Below are 19,473 nucleotides of genomic sequence, written 5' to 3'. Positions count from 1 at the left end.
AATCCTTTTGAACAGTTTCAGCTGTCATTTCAAGACCATTAAAGCTTTCACCTTCTAAACAGTTAAGGACCACATAGTCAACCTTGCTATTACCAGCAACATCCATGACATCAGTCTTGGTGAGAAAATCTACGGGAAGATCATGGTCGATGATGTTGGTTGACAATTACACAGGCTTTTACAATAATAGATAACTTCATAAACTTCCTCCATGGGTCCACCTCCACCATAAGTGCCTCCATTAAGATAACACAGCTTCCATTGGTGAAGATCATTGCTAATGTCACAAGATAAAAACAGCCCTTTTCAGTAACCGTGCTCAAGAAAACTCACTGGAACGACATGAACTCTATTGATTTTTAGGTCTCATGACCTGCGTTGCACTGCACAGCATTGCTCGCCAGGCGAGAGTTCTTTTGTCTGGGGTTCAGAAATGGACCCTGGAAATGAACACTCTTGTGCGTGTGTTTTTACTTTTGCGGCCTGCTATTGGCCTTTGCTTGCGCGTTTGTTTTAAAGGTAGCAGACACTAGGCCAAAGGCGGGCGCATAGCTCCGCCCCTGGCCTGTTGGTGTCCATTACGTCCATTACGTGCATTTCTGCCATATGGTTTCAATTATCGCCCCCAGACACGGGCGCAATATTTGAAACCATATGGCTCGCTGTGGGGCGCGCACACCACTCGCGGCTTTATCTGTTTAGCGAAAGTGAAAGCAATCGTTTTCCTTGTTCTTGGATTGAAAACTTGTATTTTTTTTTATCACTCTCACCGATGCCCGCTTCAGGGACATCGTGCTCTTTGTTTTTTATCACTTTCATTCCGAGCACGGTGCCCGCTTCAGGGACACCACGCTCTTTGACATTTCAGATTGCGGCCCAGCTCGGCCGCACTTGTTTTAATGTGCTGCAGGGGGCTGTTGTCCGCAGGGGGGGAGTTAGGCACTCTCGTGGCTGTGGGAGGGTCGCTGTGTCTGCGCTGCTGCTGTCCGCCCTGCTGTGCCTGAGCCCAGGGTGGCCGCCGCTGCAACCTGTCCTGCTAAGCCTGGTGCACGCGGCCAGCCCCCTCTTCAGCACTGGCTGCTCCTTCTTCCTTAGCGGCTGGCTGTCCAGGGAGCGGCGGGGCAGTGCGGACCGTTTTGGACTCCTTGCCCTGCCCGCTTGCTGCTCCCTGGGGGACGCGCTGTTACCTGGGGCTGCGGGAGAGCTGGGCCGGTTGCTCGCGGCGCTGGGATGCGTGGCCCTCCTTGGTTTTTTTTTGTTGCCAAAGTAAAGAAACTGGGGAGCTGCATTGCATTTGCTGTATAAATTAACCTTTCTCTAGAGTACATCCTTTGTGCTCTGTAGTGTTTTTTGACTCTTTTATTTAAATTATGCAGTGTTTCACCTCAGGTTTCCAAAGCCTAAACCTGTGGCAGACTTATCATCCTCATTAAAAACAGGATTGCATCTGCTGGACTTCAGCCAGTGTTGTCCGGGAAAACCTCACTCACGCGTTCCACCATGAAAAACCTTGATCACTCGTAAATGTTTTGTCTTCCACTGCCTGCCAAAGAAGAGGTGAGCGAAGATGGCAATGAAGAGAACCATGAGAGTGACACAGGAGAGTCTACCATGTCCAGATGAAACTAACCAACCCACCTGAAATTAATAGCACGACTACATAGCACAAATGAAGGATCTACTATACTCATGCCTACAGACTAACCACCAAAACGTTTGAGAGTAAACTACACAAACTAATTGTTATCCCTTTTTTGATCACATATGGCAAGGAAGTTTATGTATGATGACCCCAACTTTAGCTTGTGCCACTATTGCCTTTCCTGTTAATCACTGTGATACATCCCAATCAATCAGGATGGTCGTTGATTTTGCCACTGCTCGGCTGCGGAGGATTTGAGACTGATGATTGGCAGCTGCTGTCACTGCTATGGATTCCACCACTGACTTCTACTGGATTATAGGTCTGTCTCATCATGGTACCCTTTTGTGACATTTCTCTCTTCTCCTAGGCTTTATCCAGTCCTGAGAGGGGCTGTTTACTGTTAGCTGGAGAATTTCTGGTCTGCCATTGGCATGACACTGGTTTGTCTCTGCCACAACCCTTATCTGTTTTTTGATCTACTTCACTAGTTTGATCTGCTCACCTTTGGGGAGAGTAGGGAGCAGCTGCAACTTTGGGAATGGAGGTGCAGATGAATCTGTTAGCTAGGTCTGTTGGTTTGTTCCCATTGACTCCTATGATTTTGTGTTTTTTTTCTCCAATTTGTGTCATCCTCTTCTCAGTACTTGTCATCTCTTCACTAGTAATTGGGAGTAGTATTGCTTGTTTGGGCCAGAGAGATCACCCTGTGGCTCATGGGTTGTTAATTTTGAGACACATCTATTAAAATAAAAACTGTTACCAACTCTGAGGCACATGAGGTTATTTTGCGCCCTGCTGGCTTGGAGCTTTCGGTTGAACCTACGTAGGAGGAGGTTTTGCCTCAGATGGACACTTGCAGCAGAGCTAATTGCCTGGATTGGGCTGTAGGCATGCATTTGATAAGGGTATTCGAACTGTTTTGCCCCTTCTCTAATCTCTCTGGCTTAGACATTGGTGTGATTGATTTGACTCTGTTTCAACACACAGCACTACATGATAAGTGGTGGTCTTTTTTATATAGTTGCAGCACAACCATTAATTCACTGCACATTGAGTAAGTTTTATACCCTTCCACAGTATTGTGGTAACCTTTGCGCATGTTCTGTAATTTACATTTCGTAAAATGTTTTGCAGACTGCTGGACATCCCGCTAGATGGGTTAAGTTGCACAAATACAGATACTCCGCATCTGATCTCTGTCGGTTCTAAGAGGAAGGGTGGAAGTCTTATTCTCTGTGTTCTACCTGAGAGGAAAGATTTTATCCAGTCTAAGGCTATTCCTTGGATGCCAGGGTTGTGGCGCTTGGTAGCTAGTGTCCAGTGGGAGATGGTGTCGAAAGCTGCTGATGGGTCCAAGAGGATGAGGGCTGCTGTTCGGCCTTGGTCCAGGAAGGCGCAGTTGTCATCGGTGGCGATGAGAGCGGTCTTGGTGCTGTGGTTGCTGCGGAATCCGCATTGAAAGGTGTCTAGGATAATGTTGATTTCTATGAAGTGTGCTAGCTGGGTGTTGACAGCCTTTTCAATGACTTTGGCAGCAAAAGGGAGCAGTAAGATGGGCCTGCAGTTCAAGATCTGTCAGGCCTGCGGAGGACTTCTTTAGGAGGGGGTTGACTTGGCGCATTTCTAGTTGTATGGGAATATGGCAGTCTCGAGGCAGAAGTTGATAGTTTGGTGTAGCTCTGGTGCGATGGCTATGGTGGCCCTGTGGAAGCTGTGCGGTGGGCAAGGATCAGTAAGTGCTCCAGAGTGGATACTCTTCACTGTCTTTAAGTTGTCTTCTGTGGTATGAGGAGTCCAGGTGAGAAGGGTCTGTTGGGGGTGGGAGTTGAGGTTGTGCAGTGGTCTTGGTCGTTGAAGTTGTCGTAGAGTGTCTTGATCTTGAGGTGAACAAAGGTGCTGAGTTTGTTGCAGAGGTCTTGGGAGGGAGGTACGTCGGTTGTTTCGCTATTGGGTCTGGCAAATTCCTGTAAGAAGGCGAAGAGTTCCTTGGAGTTGTGGACATTGGAGAGGATTCTGTCTTGGGTGAAGTTTTTCTTTGTTGATTTGATGAGTTGGTGGTGTGCTGTTCTGGGTGCTTTGTAGACAGTGTGTGCTTCCAGGGTTTTGTGTTTCTCCTAGTCTTCTACAGACGTCTGCAGGAGCGGGTGGATCCTCGGAGGTCAGTGGTGAACCAGTTGGCTTTCTTGTTGTGTTGTCGTCTCGCAGTGTTCTGGAGGGGTGCGAGAGTGTTCACGCAGTTGGCGATCCATTGGTGGAGGTTTCTTGCTGCTGTGGTGCATCTGTTGTAGTTGGGGGAGAATTGCAGGTGAGGGCGGTGGTAAGGAGTTCTTCAGAGACGTTGTTCCAGCTTCTGTGTGGGGGATCGGAGCGTGCACTTGTGTGCGGTGGGTTTCGTGAAAGAGAAATGGATGCAGTGGTGGTCTGCCAGAGCAGTTCTGTGGTCGGGCTGAAGTGAATGTTTCCTCCGAAGATGGCGTCTAGTGTGTGTCCTGCTGTCTGAATGGGAGTGGAGAAAAGGTGCTTCAGTCCTATGTTGGTGAGGCCAGGAGGGCTGTTGTGTTGGGATCGCTGTGGTTGTCCAGGTCGAAGTTCAGGTTTCCGAGAAGTATGTAATCCGTAGAGGTGAGGGTGTGGGGTGCTGTGTGGTCTGCGATGACATTGGTGTAGGAGGTGCAGGCCAAGTGTTCCGCTGAGTATCATTCTGTGGTTGGGCTAGATCTGGAAGTGGATGGGGGCGAGGTGTCGTCCGAGTTGGTGGTTGTGAGTCGGAGGGAGTTTTTGCGGACGATGGCGAGACCTCCTCCTGGGCGGTTGGGGTGGTCTTTCCTCATCTTCGTCGGGGATGGCAATTGCGATGTCTGATGCAGAGCTGGCATTCGTCCAGGTCTCTGTGAGGAGGACGACGTAGGGCGTGAGTGTTGAGGAGGTCCCATATTTCTACGGCATGTCTGGGGAGGATGCAGCTCCATTGGCTTGTGTGTGGTAGCATCCGGTGGGTTGAGGGTGGCTGCCAGGGTTCGGAGGTAGGTGAAGGTACAGCACAGTGACAACAGACCGGGCCTTGGGTGTTTGTGTTGTTAGGCATCGAGAGCTGGCAGTTGTTGCGTCCAGGGTTGAGTGCATGGAGAGTTCTGGGGTCATAGCGGCGGGGAGTTGAGGGACCAGGGTCCTTGGCACTGGTCGTGGACACGCGCAAACGGGCGTAGACGGGCTTGCCTTTGACACGCCTTCAAGTCACCAGTGGCGCGCCCGCTGCACTCTGGCGCCATTAGGTAGGGGCCGGGGGGAGGATGCTCAGCTGGAAGGCGAGAGCGACACCCAGGGGGGCCAGGGGCCATGGGGCAGCAGCAGCAGGGAGCGTGGGAACAGGGAGCGGGGAGGGAAGAGGGTAAGACAGGAAAACGTAACAGGCAAAGAGAAAGGGGCATAAAGGGGGGGGGGCAAAAACGAGAGGGAAAAAAAGGCAAAACATGAGAAAGCAAAAAATGCAAAACAAGAGGCAAAAAAGACGAAGGCAAAACAAGAGAAGCAAGGGACACAGAGCAGAGTGGAATAGCAGAAGAGTAGATTGCTCTTCCACTAGACCACCAGGGATGTGGCGCAGGCAAGAGCCTGCTGGTGGAGGAGGGCCTTGAACACCTACCTGAAGAGCTCAAGCTGGCACTGAGGGCAGAGCCTTAACGGTGGAGCTGCACGGGGGAGAGCAGTGACTGGCCAGCAGCATACTTATGCTTTGCCTATTGGGGAGCCAAGTCTTTATCTAACCCCGCTGAATGCTGTACCAAGTGATATCAAGAAAAAGTGAGCATAGATTAGCAGTGGTTTTAAAAAATCCAATTAAACCTTGCAAGATTTCTTTGAATATAACAAATGTAGGAAAGCCTCACTTAGTACTTCTTCTAAAGGTAGAGAAAGTAGTGCGTTTAGCTATTGGTATGAGATTGGGGTAAAAGCACCATGAATTTAAAAGAAAACAAAATCAGAAATGTTTGCAAAAACTGTGAATGAAATACTATAGGTGAAAGGGGGATAATTGTTTTTGCCAGCCACAGCTAAGCATCATAAAATAAATACTGCAGAACCAAGTATGTTGGGCGAAAGAAATATAATATAGTGGCTAAAGCTGCACTTGCTAAGTTGGTACTGGAAAATCATAATGATTTCAGTCTGGTTACCTTCATTTCTAGAGCTGCTTTAGTGTTTGACTGCCACAGCAGCATCAGCTAAAGCAAGTGTTCTTCCCTTTTATCTTTCCACTCCTTTTCTGCCGTTGCTAAAGTTGGGTGCAGCTTCTCAAGTACCACCACATCAGGAGGTATATGGAGGCCTCAGTACTTTTCCTACAAGTCCAGCTGTCAGTACTACTTTATAAATGTGCACTCAGTCACATATGCTATCCATTGCCAAATTGCTTCATGTTTCTCTGGCCCTTGCCTTGTTATTTGAGTAAATCCCTGTGGCTGCTTCACAGTTTCAAATCATGGAGATAAATGAAAAAATGAAAAATTGCACTTGTATAGCGCGTAACTACCCGGAGGCCTCGCAGCGCTTATGACTGATTGCTTAATGCGGGCTCAGGGTAGTTCAGCAGGTTTTGGCAAACAAGTGCGTTTTCAGAGCTTTCCTAAAAGACATGTGGTTGCTGTTTCCTCGAAGAGAGAGAGGGAGGGAATTCCAAAGTCTGGCCGCCGCATGGGAAAAGGAGCGGCCTCCCCAGCGGGCTTTCTTGACTTTGATGGACGTTGCCAGCTGAAGGGTGCACGAGCGAAGGGAGCGGGACGGAACATAAGGCGTAACCATAGGGTGTAGAATTGCGGGACCCGTTCGGTGGAAGGATTTGTGTAAAATACACATAACCTTAAATTGCACTCTTGCCGCCACTTGGTGCCAGTGAAGTTCCTTTAGGGCATTCTTAGCTGACTGCCAGCGGGGTAGATTATAAAGTAAGCGAGCCGCACTGTTTTGTGCGACTTGTAGCTTCTGAGTGACGGAGATCGGGACTCCCATATAAAGAGCATTCCCATAGTCCAGGCGGGAGAGTATCAGGGCCTGGACCATGACCCTCCTCGCCTGGAATGGGAGCAGAGGGAGCAGCTTCTGCAACATCCTCATTAGCCCAAAACAGGTGGCGGCGGTCTTGGTAGCTTGGACCGAGAAGTCCAGTGCTTTATCGAGCCAGATCCCGAGGCTCTTTATCTGGGACTTAGGGACGGGGGGACGGGCCCAGACATAGTGGCCAGATGGATGCAAGGGCAGAGGGGGAAGGATTGCCCAATAGGATGATGTCTGTCTTCTCCCCATTGAGTTTCAGACAGAAAGATTGCATTTATCTGGCGACAGCCTCTAGACAGGGGCCTAAGGTGGGGGACGATCCCTCAGAGTGGTCTAAAGAGACCACCAGTTGGGTATCGTCCGCGTAGGTGACAATACGCACACCAAAGGGATGGACTATCCTGTCTAGAGGTTCCATGTAGGCATTAAAAAGGGTGGGACTTAGGGAGGAGCCCTGGGGAACCCCGCACCTAAGTGGGTGTTTGGGAGAGGCCGCCTCACCCTCGAAGACCTGAAAGAATCGCTCATCCAGGAAGGATGTCAGCCATTCCAGGGCCGCGCCCGACATGCCCATGCCCGCCAATCGATGTAATAGCGTGGCATGGTTAACCGTGTCGAACGCGGCGCTGAGGTCCAATAGAATAATGGCGACTTTTCCTCCCCGGTCCAGCACGGCTCTCGCTTCTTCCGCTTCTTCCGTTACCGCTAGGAGGGCGGTTTCGGTTCTGTGCTGAGGGCGAAACCCTGTCTGAGAGTCACGCAGCAGGCTATTGGACTCCAAATAGTCCACTAAGGTGTTGTTAACGTGCCTCTCAAGCTGTTTGCTCAGCCACGGAAGAAGAGAAATAGGGCGGTAGTTTGCCAAATTACTCTAGTCAAGGTTGGGCTTTTTCAACAAGGCCTTAACCATCGCACACTTCCAAGGTGGTGGAACAGATTTGGAAGTGATAGATGTGTTAAGAACGTCTAAGATAACCGGACGAATGACGTCCATGACCTTGATTAGGGTCCGAGGAGGTGCTGGGTCGTTGGGAGAACCAGAAGTGATCTTAGGGATCAGTCTGTCTAATCCAGGGGTGTCAAGAAGTGGGATTTCATCAAGCATACAGGGGACAGAGGAGTCAGAGGTTGTAGGCGAGAGGGATTCCAAATCATCCTTAGTGTCACTGAATGAGGAGTATATGGCCGGAATCTTTTGGGAGAAAAAGACGGCCAGATCGTTACAGCGGTTTTGGGCGCCTTCAACAGAGGGACGCTCAGCGAGGGGTAAGATAAGGGATTTAGCAATTTAAAAAATTTCCTTGGGGGCATTCGCAGCCGCGTTAATTTTCCCTTCATAAAAAAGAACTTGTGACGCCTTTATCTCCATTTTATAGAGCTTTATAGCAGCCCTATACTCAGCCTTTCTAAGTTGAGAGTAGTCCTGCCTCCAGGCTCTCTCAAGTTTACGGCAGGCTAATTTCCTGAGTCCAAGGGCGGGTGTGTACCATGGGGCAACTTTGGGTCTACTTATAGATTTACAAGAATGTTTAGGAAGAACCTGGTCAAGGGTGCTAGAAATCCAATTGTTGAAGTTATTAGTGTCCGTATTGGGATTAGTTGCCTTCCTAGGTGGATCTCTGGCAAGGGCGGCTTCCCAGTCAGGGAGGGGAAGTGAGGGCCATTTCCTTCCTCGGTGCTTAGCGAGGTTTTGAGAGGAAGAGGGGGGGGGGTGTTAGTGCGCCAGGTGAGAGGTATTAAAAAATGGTCGGTCCAGGGTAGTGGTATAGGAGTCTCCACCGTGAGATTATCTATATTACTGTAGATGTGATCAAGCAGATGTCCCTTATTATGCGTTGCATGAAAGCCCTTCTGGCATAGGTCCATGGCTTGCAAGTTAGAACGGAGGTTATTGGCTGGTGTGTCGTGGGGGTCATCTAGATGTAAGTCTACGTTGGTTAGCACATCTTGTATACACTCTTCTTAATGACTTAATAGGGTTGGCTCACATCTTTTCTTCTGACTGTGAAGTTAGAACTTCGAAGCTGGCAGGTATAGGTGTAAGCATTTTGAGATGGCAGTTTAAGGGCAATAGTAGCAATAATCTGATACATATTGGGAAAATGTAGGTAATTAGAGCACATCAAGATAAAAATTCAGTATTCCTGTGACTTCATCGACAAGCAAGTAAGGATGAGCGGCTTAGGAAAAAGCACAGCTTACATTGATAGAAGAACAAATGCTATTTTACAGGTTGAGAAATTAGAAGAGTGTATACAAGATGTGCTAACCAACGTAGACAATAAATGTAGAAGGACTCAGCCAAGAATTTAAAGTTTTGTAATCAAGCTATTAAAGGGTACTTTACTGAAGGATGACTTGTCTGTTAATCCAGAATTGAAAATGCATAATGATCATAAGGGTCCACTTAGTTGAATACTAAGTACTAAAAGCCCAGAATTTTTTTTTGTTAACTTTCTCCTCTAACCATAACTAAACACTTGAGTGGCTTTAGTTATGTTATTTAATTTGATTTATGCAGGAATAACCATGACCGGCTGTAGGCGTTTGGACAAATAATAAGTCTTTACTGAAATTGTAGCAGCTGTTCAGCGGACCTTTCCTGCCTTGCTTACGATATTGTAGAGTAAAATACGTACAATTCACAATCCTGAGGACAATGAAGAGTTGGTTCTTATTACAGGCTTTAGCTGTTACAGACAAGGCCTCTAGTTATACCTTTTTCTGTAAAATTGAGTGCCAGTGAACTGAAGGAAACGTGCTTCTGGTTAGTGATTGGAAGGCGTTTTGTGGAGAGTTGTTCATCTGGAAGTTGTGCTAAGGTTTGACTAAGCCTGCCTTTCACACTTAATTGAGGTAAAGTGAGTAGGATAAAGGGGGCAGAGAGTGGGTAAGGTTACAACATCAGATAAGGTTGGGATCCGTTCTTTCAATAGTTAGACTGTGCAGTCCCGTAAAGTTGGACATGAGAGAATTTCTCAAGTGTTTGAAAAACATTTTATAGGGAAGTAACACACCTTCACTCAATTTAGTATATAATACAGGTTTTTCATACCAGTGTTCAATGGTATGAGTGTGTGTTTCTGTTAAAGGACCTATGTGTTTTTTGGCAGTGGATTTAGACACCCTGAGATGGCTCTTGGCTAGGTGAGTTTGGGCAGTGTATGGATAGTTTTAAGAGTATATTATGGACCAAACACCCTTTCACTGACCCATTAGATGCTTCGGCACTTAGACTAGCTCAGGTAGAATGACCCAATGATGTTCATGGACAGCTTTAATGTTGCCCATAAAGCTCGCCAGGTAAAATAATTTCTGTCATCAAGTCTTCGTTATTGACAATTGGGAAAATGTCTTTAACTCCTTTCAGAATTTAAAGAGATTGGCCTCTCCTGGGAAATGTTAATGCTCTTTCAATGCCTGGGAGCAAATCCACAATTTAGGTCCTAGAATGAAAAAAAGTCCTGCCTCCCCATTTTCAAACCTATTTTTGGGGATGGCAAATTAAAAAATAACCTTTTATTTCAGTAGATGTGTGGAGAGTGTGCTTCCGTTAATTTCTGTCAGAGTAAGGTTTGATTAAGACTATAGGTATTTTTGTGCGTATGTAAACAGCTTTTAAATGTATTTGCTTGTGGATGGAACACCAAGGAAGTTATTTTCTATATTCTAATACATAATAATCCACCTTCAGATTGAAATGATGGTACTTTAAATGCATTTAAGGTGCTAAAAGCTAGTTTTTGTCAAATCAAGGTAAATGGCATATTTGAATCAAAATTAGGATTATGCTGTTCCTAATGTCAGTGTAGGAGAGTCAGGGAGACTGGAACCAACTATACCCCAGTCAGGGTTTCCAGTTGGGAATCCATGTATTGGATTGTAATGCCCTCACACACCTCTTCAGGTGTCATGCTTCATCATATGGGCTTCTCCTCGTTGGGTCGGCGGTGCAATACCCAACAGGCTCCCTGTAATAGGGGCACTTTATTGGAGGTCTTTTTCCAATAGCTGTATACTGAAGTGCAGGTGTGGGGCCAGAACTGTGTAGATGTGGGAATGTGATTAAAATAGGGTTCAGAGTACCTAGAAAGGCAAACTTTATTCTGGGGGTCTCCTACCATAGGTAAAAACAGACAACAAGGCTCTCACCCAAGTTCGATAGCTCGGATTAGAGTGTCCTTATTGAATAAATGCAGGTCAACATATTTCTCGCTCTAAGTCGATTCTTCAGGACCGAAAAGGTGAAACTAAACACACTAAAATTGTGACATGGAATTTTCCTCACAACAATTGTCTCATTATTCATGTACCTGTTTGGACCTGGATCTACCTGAATGGGGAGACAAAATTGTGGCATCATTCAGGCATATATGCTAATGAACAATGATCACATTTGTCGGTGGCTTAATTGCTTCCTTTGATACACCCCATAGCAGCGTTCATGGTTGCGAAGTTTAACAGAGATACAGATTGGAATTTGACAGAAAAGGAGTAGACCTATTTTAAAAAGGTCCCTCCTATAGCTAAACGTTTGAGTCTTTGTAAAAGAATGGTATGGAATCCAAGGCATCAAGGTCTGGAAGAATCACACGTCAACCATCAGTCCTAAGCTGTCAGATACTAAGTCTGGTGCTTTTCCTGGTCTAAAACTGGCTTGCATGGGATGAAGAATGCTTCTAGACTCCACAAAAGTTTTGTAGTGGAGAATTTACCCGTTTGTGTAAGAGTTTAGATATATATGTATAAGATTGATGTTAATGTTAATGTTAAGCTAAACTTCTAAAGCGCACTGACACCATAAGTTTCCTGTCGCTAAATGATGATTGTAAGGAGGCAACCAAGAGACTTATTGGATTTAGAAAAGAGCCAGGTTTTCAAATTGAGGCTTGTATTTAGTGTGATTGTGAAGTTCTAATAAAGTTTTTTTTTTTTTAGGCGAAGTCTGAAAAAAGCCTTTAAAAAAGTTTTGGGACTAGTCCACTAATAAAGGAGGTATTAAGGGTGGTTGCATGTGATTAGGCTGACTTGCGGGTTCATCTCTTTCCAGCATTAACCAGGAAGCCGATCTCTTTTCCAATCAAGTCTTTATTGCTAAGCTTAAAATCTGTAAGCTGTACCATGGGCTTCAGAATTATGTAAGTAGGTAATAAAAAGATTTGACCAGAGGCCCATTGATCTCTTAATCGTCTTAATTTTTATCGGGTAAATAATTGCTTGATTATTACTCTTGATTTTGTGAGAGGATGTCCTTGTTAGAAGCAATTAATTTAAACAAATTAACCACTGCAAAAGTTATTTTGTTGTATTAAGGTTAGTGGTGATATTGTTTAAATAATGCAGGTTTCAGTAAGGATGAATACTAGTACAACCAGCTATGCTACCCAAAATAAACGTATTGTCTGGCAGAATATAACTTTGCTTCAAATCTCTAGTAATACTGGTTAACTCTTAAGCATCTGGCATTTGAGTGTTTTGGGCTTTTTTTGAAAAAGCTATGGATTTCGGTGCTAAATGGTGGTTGTTAAATTCCTGACTTACGGTTTTACTGTTTGGCTATATGTTGAATGTCGCAAATATGCTTTTTGGGAGTACAGGCCTGCCTTAAGGGGACTGATCTTAAACTTGAAATTGTTAATAACCTCAGACTTTCTCAAGGTATCTATACAACTTCTAGAAACTTAGGTTTCTTAGTTTGGCTATATATAAGACATTGCATACTTGGACCCAGAAGATTAGTAAAAAGGTTGCTTGCCCATGATATTCGCTCTAGCAACATTGGCTTTCCTGTTGCCTTTGTATGGCTCTCATGGCCTGACCTTGAGGTAGGTATGTGTTTTAACTGTAAGTTACTTGCTAGTTGAAAATTGAACAGCAGTTTGTCCTTGGTTGTATAAACTGCTGGTTGATTGACTATTCCCAGGAACATTTCCAGGAACATCCAGGTTATGTGTAGATTTAGTTTTAAGATCAGAAATGGAACACCTTTATAAATAGAGTTGTAAAGACTGCTTTAAGCTCTTAATGGCGGATATAACAAACTGGCTAAAATCTATAAGGCTTTCATGGGCGTATTGGAGCCACCAAAGTGTCAGCCATGCAAGATATGGTAAAGAAGGGGCCATGACTCACAGTTGTAGATATATATGGAAAGTATCTGTGAACCTACCTCACTGATTTTAGAGTAGGTCTGTTTAAAAATGAACCAATCTTATACCTTTAGCAAGTTATCTATGTCCATGTCCTAAAAAAACAAAGTTAGACACTGAAGTCTGCAGCTGTCCTTGATACAAGGGCCCTCAGTAGATAGTCACAATTTCTGTAGCTGTATAGACCTTAAATAATATTGGACAGCATAGAATGTAGCCTGTTAAGTAAGATGATTGGGAAGGTAATGAAGATTTCTATCTTATCGATGTTTTAAGTATTGCTAATTAAGACTAAGAGTTGTAATAAAATAGTTCTTATTTTCAAATTGCTGCCATGTTCACATAGCCTTATGAAAACACGGCAGCAACTTGAAGACAATGATGGATTCAACCTAGATCTATGACTGGATGTGAGAAAAGTTTCAGCGCTCCGTCCATCATCTCCTTGTGTTTGCTTTGATTGCCCTAAGTTGGCAGGGTATGCCTAGACGTGGGTCCCTTGCTCACTTTACCACTGGATTCAAGCTAGCCTGGCTGATGAAGGGTGTTACCCAGAAACCAGTCCCAGGATGCTTGTTTTCGTTTCAGGGAAGTCTTGCTTGGCAGTTTGGGCTGGACAGTTCCCGTGAGGCATAGGGTCAAGACTGATTTGCATATAGCTGGATCTGAACTGAGGTGGCAAAATGAGCTAAAGAATGATGATGTAGTCAACCAGATCTGTGACTGGGGGTGAGTGTCTGAAAAGTTTCAGCGCTCCGTCCATCATCTCCTTCTGTTTTCTTTCTGAAGCGGACAGGTAAGAAATCTCACTCCCACTGACCCTTTTACTGCTCTTCCTTCCTCCATGCCGCACAGATCTCTTCCGTTCCTAGCTGATGTCTCTGCAGATGGGACCACAGTTTATTTCTAGTTCACTCTCCCTTCCACCTCTTGCCCTGCAGTCGGTAAATTGAGCTGACATCAGGTGGGAAGAGCTGTGTGCGCTGCACTGTCAAAACATGCATGTAAAACATGGAAAGCATTGAAAACAGAACTTACACAAAGCTCCTGGATGTCCGTGATGTAGGCACGCACCCAGTGATTTAATTGATTTGTGTAATTGATGCACTAGCAGGCTCATTGTAGGTCTACACTCAGGGTTTCACACCTTGTTGTGCCACTAACACAAGGCAGATCTGTGCTGAAGCAGTGCCGAGTATTCTCCGCCCGCTCGCGGAATTCCGCTGAGTTTTTTTTTTTTTACTCTCCACCGAGTCATGTGGAATGGAACTCTTCGAGCTCCACCCAAGCCTAAAAACTATTGCCTGCCAGCCTGAACAGTGTGGTAGTTGTAGAAGGTTGAGAATACCGCATATTTCATCATGGAATGGTGTCATCAAAGGATAGGGGTGTCATTTGGAAGCCGGAGAAGGATGGGCAGAAATGAACCTTGAAATTATGTACCTTGAAATTATGTATTTATACTTCTGGCCTTACCATGCTGCAGGACTCCTGAGTGATCCGCTTACATCCTTCTTACCACATACCTCCTGTCTACCTTGGCACTATAGCAGCCTAGTGTTTCAATAATAATGATAAATGAGCCTGGTTGGGGGTGTGCGTTGGACACCCTCCCCAGAGTTCATTGAGGCCGGGGGTCCCATCCCCAGGACCTGTTTATATGGAGCACCAACTAAAGAAAGGAGGAGAGGGAGCAGGGGCAGCCGGGGATAAGCTCCCTTTGCTGCCACAAGGAGAAAGAATGTTGGGGTGCCTGGGTGGGGAAAAAAGGAAAAGGCGCAGGGCTGCATGCCGCTAAAGAAAAAAGCGGAAGCTGCTCATCAAAAATGCGTAACTCCCAGCGAGAGCGTCCATAATGCTCTGCAGGGGTTGGAGAAGTGCTAAATCTTGATTTTTATGGTACCCCTGGAGAGCCGGGGCATATCCAACATAGGTTATGGGTCTGCAGAAGGCCCAGCAGTTCCTCGCCCCCACAGAGTATTTCTACAGGTGACCACGTTTCTGGGGTCATGAAAAGCATGACCCTCAAGCTTTTCACCATTGATCATTAGCTGGAGCTTTTGCTCTTTATCTGGGAGTGCAGCACCCTCTAAGGGTTGATACTATGGCTTCATTTTATGTTGCTTAAAAGCATTAAGGGAGGAAACACACAAGTTATGTTGATTTTAAATGCTTTATTAGCATTACTTGACTGACAGTATTTTTTTATTAATAATTGCATTTAAACATGACTATTAATTATGTTGCCAATGTGGTGTATTTTGTGGATTCTTTGCTTTTTAATATGGGGACCCTTTGACAAATCCAATAGGCTCTTCTTATATGTTGTGATGGGTCCTGACAACGCCAATAGGTCTGTTTTATTTGAAGGGATATCCCCCTATAATTGTATGTTAATTTTGTGTATGTGCTGTGGGAGGAGTGTATTGTGATTTTGGGCACTATGACCCAGTAGTGGTAAGATATAATTGATTGTAACCAAGGTATTTTTAATTTGCCTGATGTATATATTTTTCCATATAGTATTTTACATCATGTACAAGTGAGAGATTGCAAGTAAAAATTCAACAGCGGCAGTTATGTGGCAGTGTAGTATTTAGTAGTATGTGTTACAGATATGTTTCCCTTTTTTTTGTAAAGAAAAAGCACTGACTGGACAATTATTTATTGAGCCTGAGGCACAAAAACGAATTCTTAACCTGCCCTTTAACGGAAAATCACTCTTCGGATCTCATGCTGATGATGAGATGTTACGTATGAAAACAGAACTTGATACAGTGAGATCTGTCGGTCTTGAGAAAAGGAACGATTTTAAGAAAAAATACCGTCCGTACGACAGGAGACAGAACCAGCAGAGGGTTCAAACCCCTCAATGGTCGTCTCAGCAGAATCAGGGAAGATCTCAGTTCTCCCAGCGTCGTCCTGGTCGAGGAAGAGGTGGCATTTCCAGGCAGTCTGCACCTGGAAACAAGCAGCAGTCACAAAAACCGTGAGCTTTTGCTTCCCCTGAGCCCGTTACCCACTCCGGTGGGGGGAAAGTGTTCGTTTTTGCCTGGAAGAGTGGACAAACATCACAATAGACAAATGGGTTCTGAATATTGTAAAGAATGGATATACCATCAGATTCAAGTCCCCTTCGCCTTACATTCCTCCTCAAAAGTCTGTGACCCATCGTATTCATCTTTTGAGACAAGAAGTGTCTGCCTTAATCTTAAAGAATGCCATTGAGGAGGTCCCAAAGACACAGCGTCGGCAAGGCATTTACTCCCGATATTTTCTAGTTCCTAAGAAAGGTCCAAACAAGGAGTTCAGGCCCATACTAGATCTCAGGCGCCTCAACCAGTTCATTCGGCGAGAAAAGTTCAGAATGTTGGCGTTACATCAAATAATTCCACTTCTGCATCAAGGGGACTGGATGTGCTCCATAGATCTTCAAGATGCTTATTTTCACATCCCCATCGCCCCAAAGCATCGGAAGTTTCTAAGGTTTTGCATCCAAACGAGCCACTTCCAGTTCACAGTCCTGCCCTTCGGGCTAAAGAAGCACATTTTCGTCTATCCCTACCTAGACGATTTGCTGCTAAAGAATGCGTCTCCGGTTCTGCTTCAGCAACATCTCACGTTCTGCTTACATCAGCTGCGGAGATTTGGCCTGCACGTAAACTTCAAGAAGTCTATCCTCAATACAACGCAGAGGATACACTATCTGGGCGCACTTCTGGATTCAAAAGACGCAAAAGCGTATCCTTCGGAGGAGAGACTATCCTCAATTCTCCTCAAGTGTCAAACGCTACTGAAGACTCCTCGACCCACGGCCAGGCAGATCTCGTCTCTTCTAGGGTACATGGCTTCATGCATTTTCCTAGTTCCAAACGCCAGGCTTCACATGAGACCTCTGCAACAGTCTCTGGAGGACCAGTGGTCCCAGTTTTCTAATCGTTGGGAAGACAAACTGTCACTATCCTGGTCAGTACAGATCTCTATCCGATGGTGGATGCAGCGGAGTCATCTGGTAGTGGGAGTCCCTTTTCAGGAGGACATGCCCAGACAATCACTGGTGACAGATGCGTCCCTTCAGGGATGGGGCGCTCATCTGGGATCGCTTCAAATTCAAGGAGTGTGGTCAGAGAAAGAAAGACTGTATCATATAAACATGTTGGAACTCAGAGCTGTCCACCTAGCTCTCGAGGCTTTCTTTCCCTCGATCAAGACATCCTCCCTTCTTGTTCAAACGGACAATACAACAACGATGTACTATCGGAACAAGCAGGGCGGAACGAGATCCAGACCTCTGTCGCTCGAAGCGCAAGCGATTTGGAAGTGGCTTCTGGCTTGGGGTATGAGCATATTGGCGGTCCATCTGCCAGGTGTCCTCAACATCCAAGCGGATGACCTAAGCAGGCACTTCGCAGAAGCACACGCCTGGGTCTTAAAAGAGGAAGTAATAAAAGATGTCTTCCAGGCCTGGGGGGCACCAGAAATCGATCTATTTGCGGACGCCGAAAACGCAAAATGCTGCGTCTTCGCGTCCAGATACCCACAACGAGCGTCCAAGGGGAATGCTCTATGGTTGGACTGGTCTGAGACATTACTCTACGCTTTTCCACCGATTCCACTCATTCCCTTGGTGATCAAGAAACTGTACAAGTCCAAGACAGACATGATCCTGGTGGCTCCGGATTGGCCACGCCAATGGTGGTACCCGGATCTCCTGTATCTTCCAAAGTACCGCACAGGAGGCTGCCTTGCTGTCCGGATCTGCTGACCAGAGAGAACGGCAGACTGTTCCATCCCAACCTGCCTTCCCTGAAGCTAGCAATGTGGCTCCTGAGTTTGTCCAATATGGACATTTAGGCCTCTCGCAGGACTGTATGCACATTTTGAGAGAGGCGAGGAGAGCTTCTACAAGAAAGTCGTATGCTTTCAAGTGGAAGCATTTTTTCATGTGGTGTGTTGCTGAAGGTCATGACCCGATTCGAGGTCAAGAACAGGTACTGTTACCATACTTACCTTCTTTGGCCAAAGCAGGTTTACAGTATTCTTCTATAAAGGTCCATCTGGCAGCAATAACAGCATATCGTAAGTCTCCCACTCAGGTTTCTTTCTTTCAGATGCCAGTGGTAAAAGATTTTCTGGAGGGTCTCAAGAAAGTTTACCCTCCGGTGAGGGCTCCTTCTCCGCCTTGGGAGTTGAATGTGGTTTTGTCCAATTTGATGGGTCCCCCATTCTAACCTATTCATAAGGCATCCCTTCAACATCTGTCGTGGAAGGTGGCCTTCTTAGTAGCTATCACTTCTGCGCGCAGGCTGAGCGAGATACAGGCTTTTTGTTCTACAGAACCTTATCTTGTTTTCCATGCGAATAGAGTGGTGCTTCGCACTCATCCGAGATTCCTTCCTATGGTGATCTCGGATTTTCACATTAACCAGTCAGTTACACTGCCTACATTTTTTGCTAGTCCGAATACTCCAGCTGAGAAAGCTCTACACTCTTTGGACCTAAAAAGAGTTCTGAAATTCTATCTTGACAAGACCAAGAGTGTTCGAAAGTCTGATCATTTGTTTGTGAACTATGGCCCTCTGAATACAGGCTTTTCTGCATCTAAGAGGTCCATTTCTAGATGGATTGTGTCATGCATTATGTTATCTTATCAGTTGGCACGGAAACAGCTCCCGGGCAAGCCGAGAGCGCATTCCACTAGAGGAAAAGCTGCTACGATAGCAATGCTTAAAAATGTTCCTATTCATGAGATTTATAAGGCAGCCACATGGCGGTCGGTTCATACCTTTGCACGCCATTACTGTCTTGATTCTGATACTCAGGCTGATGCTCAAGTTGGTCAGGCATCCCTGAGGAATTTGTTTGGATAATATTTATTAGTATACTGTTTAGAGAGACTGGTATTCGTCCGCAGGGTATGGGATGGGCTTGCTACTCTATTCAGTGTGTATGACTATTGATGAGTATCCCCTGGAAGAGAAGGATAAGTTACTTCCCTGTAATCCTAGTTCTCTTCCAGGGGTATACTCATCAAAGTCATAAGCAACCCACCCTCCTCCCCGGGCGAATACCAGGACTGTCTATTTTTTCCATGTTACCCATGCTGTGATTACACTATTATACGCTGTCCAAAAAGAACTGACCTAACTGTCACCTGTGGTGCATGATGGGAGCCTGGGGGCTCATGGAGGTCTTAAAGGCACGGCACCAAGTTTTTCAGTTGTTACTATGCAGCCTATCTAGGCTAAATCTGCCTCTATTATCCTGCCTGTTTTTACCTTTGAAAATAAAGGTTGTGTGTTTCAAAGAAACCCAGGGCAGTGTTTCTTCGTTACATTATCATATAATATAATATATGTGTCTTTATTTAGCAAATGTAAAAGTGTTACATGCAATAATGGCAGTGTTTTTTAGCCTAGTATGGTGTATTTCAGGCTGCATATGTATGTGTATATGCATATTATCTATATATATATGGTTTTTTATGTATATATATATATATATATATATATATATATGTATATATATATATGTAGATATATATATATATATATATATATGTAGATATATGCATATTATTGGCTATTGCTCCGGGGTCCTGCACGTGGGCAACACTATTCACTGCTT

General features: G+C 45.4%; 1 protein-coding gene across 28 annotated transcripts in view; it reads left to right on the top strand.

Moving 5' to 3' along the window:
• The window catches only part of EIF4G3 (eukaryotic translation initiation factor 4 gamma 3), a 1,432,461-nt gene that overhangs the window by 567,215 nt on the left and 845,773 nt on the right, over positions 1-19,473 (top strand). The gene's annotated exons all lie outside the window — the stretch shown is intronic.

The sequence above is a fragment of the Lissotriton vulgaris genome, chromosome 5, assembly GCF_964263255.1.
Source record: "Lissotriton vulgaris chromosome 5, aLisVul1.2, whole genome shotgun sequence".
Taxonomy (NCBI): domain Eukaryota; kingdom Metazoa; phylum Chordata; class Amphibia; order Caudata; family Salamandridae; genus Lissotriton; species Lissotriton vulgaris.
This window is presented reverse-complemented; position numbering and strand designations above follow the sequence as displayed.